This window comes from Triticum aestivum, chromosome 5D (genome assembly GCF_018294505.1).
Source record: "Triticum aestivum cultivar Chinese Spring chromosome 5D, IWGSC CS RefSeq v2.1, whole genome shotgun sequence".
Taxonomy (NCBI): Eukaryota; Viridiplantae; Streptophyta; class Magnoliopsida; order Poales; family Poaceae; genus Triticum; species Triticum aestivum.
In genome coordinates this window covers 251,350,250-251,361,225 of record NC_057808.1, presented here as the reverse complement: position 1 = coordinate 251,361,225, position 10,976 = coordinate 251,350,250, and positions in this window count along the sequence as shown.

Genomic DNA, 10,976 nt, shown 5'->3' with positions numbered 1-10,976 from the left:
CTAATGACCCGGAGTTCAGGAAGTTGATTCTGCAGGAGGCCCATGATTCACCGTATTCGATTCACCCAGGAAATACCAAGATGTATTTGGATTTGAAGGACACTTTCTGGTGGACCGGAATGAAGAAGGATATTGCGGAGTATGTGGCAATTTGTGATGTATGTCAGAGAGTGAAGGCAGAGCATCAGAAGCCAGCAGGATTGCTACAACCATTGCCGATACCCGAATGGAAGTGGGATAAGCTAGGCATGGATTTTATCACGGGATTGCCCAGGACTCGTTCAGGCTATGACTCAATATGGGTTGTAGTCGATCGTTTGACGAAGGTAGCTCATTTCATCCCAGTGAAGACCACTTACACAGTGCTAAGTTGGCAAAGATATACATGACTAGGATCGTATGTCTGCATGGAGTTCCGAGGAGCACTGTATCAGATAGAGGAACCCAGTTTACCTCAAATTTCTGGAATCAGTTACACGAAACTTTGGGTACCAGGCTAGAGTTCAGTATAGCCTTTCATCCGCAGACAGATGGACAGACCGAGAGATTCAATCAGATTCTGGAGGACATGCTGAGAGCTTGTGCGCTAGATTATGTATCCAGTTGGGACGACAATTTGCCATATGCGGAGTTCTCTTACAACAACAGTTATCAATCCAGTTTGAAGATGGCCCCTTCCTAAGCTCTGTACGGAAGGAGGTGCAGGACACCATTGTTGTGGGATGAAGTTGGAGACCGCCAGTTGTTTGGACCAGATTTGATTAAGGAGTCCGCACAGAAGGTGAAGTTGATTCTCGATAGGCTCAAGGTAGCCCAGTCCAGGCAGAAGAGCTATGCAGATTCTAAACGCAAGGAGACAGTTTACGAAATTGGAGACAGAGTTTATCTTTGTGTATCCCCACTTCGAGGAGTTAAGCGTTTTGGAGTTAAGGGGAAGTTAGCGCCACGTTTTGTAGGACCATACAAAGTTTTGGAGCGTATGGGAGAAGTTGCTTACAATTTGGAATTGCCCGAAGGATTGTCAGGAGTTCATGATGTTTTCCACGTTTCCCAGTTGAAGAAGTGCCACGCAAAGATGGCTGATATACCGCTGAGGGATACAGTGCCACTGGAAGCGATTCAGTTGGATAGTGATTTGACTTATGAGGAGAAACTAGTCAAGATTCTCGAATATGCCAGCCGAGTCACGCGCAGCAAGGTTATCAAGTTTTGCAAAGTTCAGTGGAGCCACCATATCGAAGATGAAGCCACCTGGGAGCGAGAGGAAGATCTACTGAAGGACCACCCTCACCTATTTTCTAGCCAACCCGAATCTCGAGGGCGAGATTCATCTTAAGGGGGGTAGGTTTGTAACATCCCAAATTTTCAATTTGGAATGTTATACATTAGATCATCATTGCATATCATATTTTATCACATTTTGGTTTGATCCTAGAAATTCTACGCAACTCAAGGACCCACGGAGAGAGTTGGGGATTTAGTTATTTTCTTATTTGAGTTTTTCTCAAATTTAGAAAAAAAGGGATCTTTTGATTTTAATTATTTTATCTTCAAATATTTCAATTATAAAAATAAGAGAGAGGGGATAAAATGACTTTCCCAAAATAAAGAAATATTGAGGATTTAATATTAAAATCAAATAAGATTTTATTTCGAAGTTTTGTCACTATTTTATTTGAATTAGGAAAAATGCGTGTTTTTCAAAATTGCATTTAGGCCCCAAATAAATGTTTATCTTGTCTGGCTTATTTTTAGAGGACAAGGAAAATTTATTTCGGGATTTTTGGAGTCAGTTTAGTATTTCTTTTATTTGTTTTTCTGCGCGGAATTATTTAAAAAAACGAACCGACCTACCGGGCCGTGTCCGACTAGGACTCCTGGCCCGGCTGGCCTTTATAAGCCGGGAGGCCGCCGCCCCAGCCCAGCCGCCCCAGCCCGAAAACCCTAGCCCGAGCCGCCGCTGCCCGCCGCCGCCGTCGCCCGCGCCGCCGCCGCCGACCCCGCCGCCGACCACCGCCGCCCTCGCCGGAGCCCGCCGCCGCCTCGGTTTTCGCAAGAAAACCGATCGGTTTTTTTTTGAAACCCTAGATCCGTTTTTTATTTGATCCGGTTCGGTTTATTTTTTTTGGTTTAGTTTATGTAGCGCACGCCCGTTCGTACGTTCGTTTTAACCAACGGTTTTCGTCTTTTAGCCGCAGATAGCGAACGTTCGTTCGTTAGCCTGTTCATTCGTTTTTCTTTTTCTCGGATTTTCCGTGATTATTTCTGATCGCGATTTCTGATCCGATTTTCGTTCTAGTATAACTTTTCGCTCGTTTATCAGAATCAGGCGATTCAAGCGCCTAGAGTTTCGTCTCAAAACCCTCTTTCCGTTTAACCAACTCAAACAAGCTTTTGCTACTGTAAAATTTGACTTAAGTCTAGATTAGTAAACGAAGCTTGTTTCTTTCGTCCTTTGACTTTCGTTACTTCGTTTGATTTGATTCTTTTTGCAAACCGGAGTTCTTAAGTTGAACTTTTTGGTTAGATCTCTTATTTGAGTTTTTCCCATGCATTAGATGAGTGCTTATTGTATGCTTGTTTGTTTGCGATAGAGTACCCGGAGTGCGCCGCTTGCTACTATGAGTCTCTAGGTTTCACGGATAATCAGCAAGGCAAGTAACACTTTGATCATACCTCTTTACTACCCATGTTTTATTGCATTAGATCAATCCTCAAACAATTGCATGGTTAGGATGTGATTAATATGTGGGTTTCGGGAAGTAGATGAGGTAGAACCTATTACCTGTTTTATTATCAAACCTTTGGGAGTTACGTCTACGTTTGCTTATATTGCTATGCTATGCTAGTAGACGTGGATTGGGTGAGTGTATCCATGACAGATGTGAGATTTTTATTTAATGGTTTACTTAATGTGGCAACTTAAGTTCACATCTGGGTGGATTAAGGCACCTGGGGAACCCAGTGTGGCCTGTATTTTTGGAAATCCCGGGGTACCGTGTGATTCTCCTATGGACCGCCACCCAGGCTCAAAGGGATCATGAGATTATTCATGCTAGAAACTTTCGTGTGCAGCCGCAAGCTACTATGGGCTCTAGCATAGTTGAGTATGCTGTGTGACCTCTTTTAGTGGTAGACTAGCAGATGTAGGGGATGTAGGTTGGTACTATCTACCCAGAGTAAAGAGTTAACGTTTCTGAAAGACTGTGTCTCGGTCATCCATTTCTCAAACACCATGTAGTGCGAGAAATCAAGCGGAGGAGATCGAGTCTTGCGGGGAAAAGTGCGCAAACCTCTGCAGAGTGTATAAACTAATCATGTTTAGGCGTCTCCCCGGTTATGGACGTTTTGAGTATCTAGTACCTGGATTATCATGTGTATCTCATCATGTTACTTTAATTTAATTTTGTTGGGTTAATGATGATGCTTAATTGGGATTGAGTTGGAGGAACCTTCTCAATGTTTAACAACCACCATGATAGTTAAATAAAATTTATTCCTTTGTTGTAGGAAAAAATTGGCTTTATGCAAAACTGTAACCATAGAGCTTTCCACCAGCCATATATGCATGTAGTGATAGCATTATTCTGTTCATTACTCTCTATGTGTTACATTGCCAGCATATTCCATGTGCTGACCTGTTTTCGGGCTGCAACGTTCATGTTGCAGACTTTTCAGACGACGAGTAAGGTGCCTTAGGTCGTGATCTTATACTCAGTGATGCCGTTGGAGTTGATGGACTCGCTTATCTTCCAAGCCTTCCGCTGTTATCGTTATTAGATGGCCTTAAGCCATATTTATTGTAATAAGTTCTCTTTTGAGACATTCGATGTAATAAGTGTGTGATTGCTATTCTGTTATAAATCCTTCGAGTACTGTGCGTGTCAGCATTACCGATCCAGGGATGACACTGATGCACAGAGATCAGACTGTTTGAGGTCTGGTCGCTACATGACCCAAACGGCAGTGCCACAAATAAGTTGCACTATCATTATCAACTTTGCATCTTTTGGCATCAATATTATGAATATGTGTATCATCATGATCAAGATTCAACAGGAATAGAGCACTCTTCAAGGGTGCATGACCATTGTAACACCCCGCATGTAACTTGCCATATATGTAACTCCGACTCTTGCCATTTTTGGCTATGTGCTATGTTATTTGCTCCGTGGTCGGGTTTTGTCTTTCGTTTTGCATTTTGTCATGTCATGCATTTTCATATCATGTCATCATGCGCATTGCATTTGCATACGTGTTCGTCTCATGCATCCGAGCATTTTCCCCGTTGTCCGTTTTGCAATCCGGCGCTCCTATCTCCCCCGGTGCACCCCTTTTGTTTTCTTTCATGTGCGGGTGTCAAACTTTCTCGGAATGGACCGAGGCTTGTCAAGTGGCCTTCTTATACCACCCGGAGACCACCGGTCAAGTTTCGTTCCATTTGGAGGTCGTTTGGTACTCCAACGGTTAACCGGGCATCCACAAAGTCCATTTGAGTGTCCAGCAAAACCCCCCTCAAAAACCAGCCCAAAACCCACCAAACTCTCTTCCATGCTCTAGGTCGTTCGATCACGATCGTGTGGGCGAAAACCGCACCTCATTTGGAGCCTCCTAGCTCCCTCTACCTATAAAGAGGTGAGCACCCCGAAATTACAATCTCCGTCCGAACCCTAACCCTCATCCCCGTGCGCCGCCGGACACGTCCGCCCCAGCCGGACGCATCCATCTCCTCCGCCGCCGCCACGTGGCACGCCTCCGGCCACTCACCGCCGCGGCCCGCAGGCCCGCCGCGGGCCCGCCGAGCCCAGCCACCGCTGCCCTCGCGCCCGACGCCTCCTCCGCGCCTGCCTCGCCGAGCTCCAGCCGCGCTCGCCGCCGCCGGCCACCTCCACCGCCGTCGCCGGCCCCGGCGTCCGCGCCATCTCCTCCGGCGCGCCGAGCCTCGCCAGCGCCGCCCGCCGCCTCGGCAGCGCCGCCTCCCTCCGGCCGCTCCCCCTCCGCGTCCCCCATCGCCGGCCGCTGCCTCCTCCTCTCCCGACTCCGGCAGCCCAGCCACAGCGAGCTCGAGCTCCTGTTGCTTCCGATCCAGATCCGGTCAACAAAGGTTGACCCGAACCCCCCCAAATATTTTTCTAAGTCATGGATTTTTTTACAGCAATATGCCTCTGTTCGTGATGTCATAACTCCTTGCGTGTAGCTCCGATTCGCGCGTTTAATATGTCAAATTGTTCGTCTCGTGATGCTCTTCATTTTGTTCAATTGCACCATGTTCATTAGAGGTCATCTTGATGGCCAAATCTCTGTTGGAAGAGGGCTAGTTGCTGTTATTCAATGGTTCTTATCAGAACTTGGGAGATTTGTCATTTTTGTATCATTTAATCTGTGCATCTTATGGGCATGAGCTCTACATGTGTTTTGAAGTATGCCATGCTATCTATCCAGTGGTGTAGTCCATATATTTTTGTGATCTCTGTGGTGACTAGCACAAGCATGCAAAGTAGGCCCCGTAGTATTTCTGATTTCAGGGACTTAGTGATTTCTCCAAGTCCTTGTCTGCTGTTATTTTGTTGCCATGTAAACTGGATGCTACAGAGAGATCCATGCATATTTTGGTGATGTTCAGTAAGGATGTTTTGTAGCTATGGTTGTAGCTGATCCATTCCTGCAATTGTTTGAAATTATGGAGTGACATAGTATGACTCAATCTTGCTCTACTTTTGCTATAAAATATTTCTGGCAGATTCTTAACATGATATGCAATATTACCAAGCTTATTGTAGTTGATCCATACATGCTATGCTATTGTTCTTGCCATGGTTAGCTTCATAAACATGCCATCTTGCTGTATGTATTCTTGGTTTGTCATGAATTGCTCTGTAGTGAGTGAGTCAAGCTCACAAAGGGACTTTTTGGCTATGTTTACATGCTCGCCATCATATTTTCCTGTCCTTTTTGGCTTATGGTCAGTAAGGGACTTTTTTCATGCGCATTTAGTATTACACTACCATGCCAAGTTTTGCCATGTTAAGTTCCTGTAGCATGTTGATTTCGTGCTCTGAACATTGCTACGTGATGCTGTTTTCTGCCATGTCCAGTTTTTCACCAAGTCTGTGAACCTGTTATCTTTTGCACTTTTGCCATGCCTGTTTGAACTTGATATGTTGTGAACTAGCCGTAGCTCACTGTTCATCTTTTGTCAAGCATCTCCTGTAGATTACTGCCCGGTTCTTTGTTGCTATGTTGGGGTGCTGTAGCATTGTTGCTTGTTGCATTTTAAGTGCTATCATGCTGTTAATCGCAGATTCATGTCATTCTTGTTTTGCTTGCCATTTGCAAACCGTGCATCCGTTTCCGGTGATCTTTATATTGATTTCGACAGAAATCATCTCATCTTTTCAGTGGCATGCTTGGTTTGCCAAGTTACTGCCTTGTTCATCATTTTCCTTCCGGAGCACGCATATGCATCGCATATCATATCTCGCATATCATACATGTTTTGCATCATGTTGCTTGTGCATTTCTCGTGGTTGATTGTGGTTCCGTTTGTTTTTGTTCTTGTCTTGGGTAGAGTCGGGAGACGAGTTCGTGAACGAGGAACCTGTTGAGTACGCTTACGAGGATCAAGCTTTCGACAACTCTGAGAACCTTGCAGGCAAGATGACCACCCCTCGAAATCACTTCTATCTTTGCTATGCTAGTTGTTCGCTCTATTGCCATGCTCCGCTACCTATCACTTGCTATATCCTGTCTCCCATTTTGTCCATGTCAGCCTCTAACCATCCTTTCCTAGCAAACCGTTGTTTGGCTAAGTTACCGCTTTTGCTCAGCCCCTCTTATAGCGTTGCTAGTTGCAGGTGAAGTTGAAGTTTGTTCCATGTCGGAACATGGATGTGCTGGGATATCACAATATCTCTTATTTAATTAATGCATCTATATATTTTGGTAAAGGGTGGAAGGCTCGGCCTTATGCCTGGTGTTTTGTTCCACTCTTGCCGCCCTAGTTACTGTTATACCGGGATTATGTTCCTTGAGTTTGCGTTCCTTACGCGGTCGGGTGATTTATGGGACCCCCTTGATAGTTCGCCTTGAATAAAACTCCTCCAGCAAGGCCCAACCTTGGTTTTACCATTTGCCACCTAAGCCTTTTCCCCCGGGTTTTCGAGTGTTGGTCCGAACTGAGTAGACTGCGGGGCCCCCTCCTGGAAACTCGAGGTCTGGTTTTACTCGTAGGATGTCTCATCCGGTGTGCCCTGAGAACGAGATATGTGCATCTCCTATCGGGATTTGTCGACACATTCGGGTGGCTTTGCTGGTCTTGTTTTACCATTGTCGAAATGTCTTGTAAACCGGGATTCCGAGACTGATCGGGTTTTTTTCCGGGAGAAGGTTTATCCTTCGTTGACCGTGAGAGCTTATGATGGGCTAAGTTGGGACACCCCTGCAGGGTATTATCTTTCGAAAGCCGTGCCCGCGGTTATGAGGCAGATGGGAATTTGTTAATGTCCGGTTGTAGAGAACTTGTCACTTGACCCAATTATAATACATCAACTGCGTGTGTAGCCGTGATAGTCTCTTCTCGGCGGAGTCCGGGAAGTGAACATGGTTTGAGTTATGTATGACGTAAGTAGGAGTTCAGGATCACTTCTTGGTCATTGCTAGATGACGACCGCTCCGTTGCTTCTCTTCTCGCTCTCTTTTGCGTATGTTAGCCACCATATATGCTTATTGCCGCTGCAGCTCCACCTCATTACACCTCCCTTTCCTATAAGCTTAAATAGTCTTGATCTCGCGGGTGTGAGATTGCTGAGTCCCCGTGACTCACAGATTCTACCAAAACAGTTGCAGGTGCCGACGATGCCAGTGCAGATGATGGCGTCGATCTCAAGTGGGAGTTCGACGAGGAACGTGGTCGTTACTATGTGTCTTTTCCTGATGATCAGTAGTGGAGCCCAGTTGGGACGATCGGGGATCTAGCATTTGGGGTTGTCTTATTTTCATCTGGATCTTGACCGTAGCCGGTCTATATGTTTGTATTTTGGATGATGTATGAATAATATTTATGTATTGTGTGAAGTGGCGATTGTAAGCCAACTCTTTATCCCATTCTTGTTCATTACATGGGATTGTGTGAAGATGACCCTTCTTGCGACAAAACCACTATGCGGTTATGCCTCTAAGTCGTGCCTCGACACGTGGGAGATATAGCCGCATCGTGGGCGTTACAAGTTGGTAATCAGAGCCATCCCCGACTTAGGAGCCCCCTGCTTGATCGAATCGCTGGCGTTGTTGAGTCTAGAACAAAATGTTTTGAGTCTTAGGATTATATATATCGGAGAGTAGGATTCTTTTTACTCCTCAGTCCCTTCGTCGCTCTGGTGAGGTCTCCTGACGTAGAAGTTTTGACTATTCTCTCCTCAAATTTCACTAAATTTTTTTAGGATCACGCGGGTATCTTGGAATCGTTCCGATGGTTTTGTGACGAGAACATTGTTCTTGGTGCCTCCTGACATTTAGGGGTTGTGGCAGTGTCCCGGGGAGTTGAGCTCCGAGGTGTTGTCGTCACAATTTTATCGTTGCAGTTCTGGAATACCTGAGTTTCGCCGACATCGAAATCTCTTTTATGCAGTTGTTGGTGAGATCACCTCGACGCCACCCAGTACTGGGGCGGGAGTTCGGGAGTATTGCCATAACTTGTATAACGGATGTTTTTCGAAGGTTGAGGTAAACGATTTCCGAAGGTTTCTTGGTTATGTGTTGACGGATGGATACAGCTGGATCTAGGGATTGCTAGTTTGGGTGATATATTTTGTGTCCCCTGTATCCCCTACACCAGATTGCATAACCAGAAAGTTTCGGGAGTTTATAAGTGGGAATTCAAGTAGCCTTAGGATATCTTTCCGACAGACGCATGATATGAGATTGGGGTTCGACGTCTAGTGGTCCGCCTGTACACGGTTGATTTTACAGTGGTCTCGTAGTGTCTTAAAGAGTCCATGGCTATGCCGACTCGGGGACGCTTCGTATGTCATGTGCACAGCCTTGTACATGATGGTGCTGTACGATTGAGCCCGTGTGGGCCCCACCACGAAAACTTCGGACGAAATCTCTATCATATGTTTGTTCCGGCTTATTCTGCAAGCCAATACTTTGTTTTATTTTGTATTGTGGTATTCGAGTTGCTTCGAAGTCATATGTTGATTCCATATCTTTTTCAAGTGGCTTCTCAACTTATGGAAGTGTGATGATTTACTACGGAATTCATTCGTTCATCTTCGTTCGAATGTTTATTGTGAAGACTATATGTTGCAATTTCTATCCGTTGATTCTACTTATCTATTTGTCTATCAAGATGCTAACGGATGTCACCCTCTTCAGGATGGCTCCGCCAACGCGTCAGAATCCGGATCGCAATGAAGGGAGTCAAGCGAACCCTCCGCCACCACCTCCACCTCCGGAGGCATGGCAAGCTATCATGGCAGCCACCAACGCCAATGCTCAGATGATTCTGCAACTCTTGCAAGAACGTACTCAAGGGCAAGGCAATCAAGGCAATCAAGGTCAAGGCAACAATCAGCTTCACTTTGCCACTCTCAACCAGTTTCTCGCAAATCAGCCCAAGTCTTTCAGCTACTGTGCCGAGGCCACGGATGCCGATGATTGGCTCGTGGACATCAACAAGCATTTTGAATGTAGCAATGTCAGGCCTGAGGACTATGTCAAGTTCGCTTCTTTCCAGCTCAAGGACCAAGCTGCTGATTGGTTTCAGCAATACAAAGATTCCAGAGGAGGTCGTGTGATCACTTGGACTGACTTCTGTCGGGACTTCAAAGCGCACCACATTCCACAAAGTGTTGTTGAGAGCAAGCGTGAGGAGTTCCGCAATCTCAAGCAAGGCAACATGTCTGTGTATCAATACAACATTCAGTTTCAGAAACTTGCTCGCTTCGCTAAACAAGACGTTCCTGATGAGAAGAGCATGATCTATCACTTCAGAGGTGGCCTTAAAGAGGATCTGCAGTTAGCTCTCGTTCTTGTTGAGCCTACTCAGTTTGATCAATTCTAAATATGGCACTGAAGCAAGAGGCTGCTCAGCTCAAGTGTGAGGCTTCTAAGAAAGAGTCAGGGACGCAGTTCAGTCTTCTTCTTCCTCACTTGTGACAGCTAAGCAACAGAAGTTCTGGTTGCCTCCTCCTCCTCCGTTTCGTCAGCCTTACCAGCAGAAGAACAAAGGTGGCCATGGTTCTTCCAACTCTTCCAACTCTGGCTATCAGAACAAGTCTCAGAATCAAACTCCAAAGTCCAATGCTCCTTATCACCGTCCACTCTCAGAGGTGACTTGCAACAAATGTCAGCATAAGGGTCACTATGCTAACAAGTGCTTCAACCAAAGGCGTCTTCCTCCTCCTCCTGTCAGATCTTCCGGCAATGCAGTGGTCAAGCATAATCCAAAGTCTGCTAAGGTGAACATGATGAATGCAGCTCAAGCGGAGGAATCTACTGATGTGATAATGGGTAATCTCTCAGTTAATGATATTCCTGCAAAAGTTCTTATTGATAATGGTGCATCGCATTCTTTCTTGTCATACCCATTTGCATCGAAGCACAATGTTGACACAGAGATTTTATCCAAAGTTATGCAAGTTGTTTCTCCGGGAAAGCTTTTGTCTTCTAGTTTGGTTGCTCCCGATGTTTCCATCAAGATGGGTGACTATAAATTTCAGTCTTCTTCAATTGTTCTTGGTGACTCGGATATTGATCTAATTCTTGGGATGGACTGGCTTTCTAAGCACAAGGCTCAACTTGATTGTGCAGCCAGGGAAATTCAATTGACACACTCTTCTGAGGATGTGATTATTTTTGCTGCTCGTGATGAAACCATTCGATTTTTCTCTCTCAATGAGAAGGGCGAGTTGAATGCCATCTCTCAAATTCCAGTCGTTTGTGAGTATCAAGATGTCTTTCCAGAAGAGCTTCCG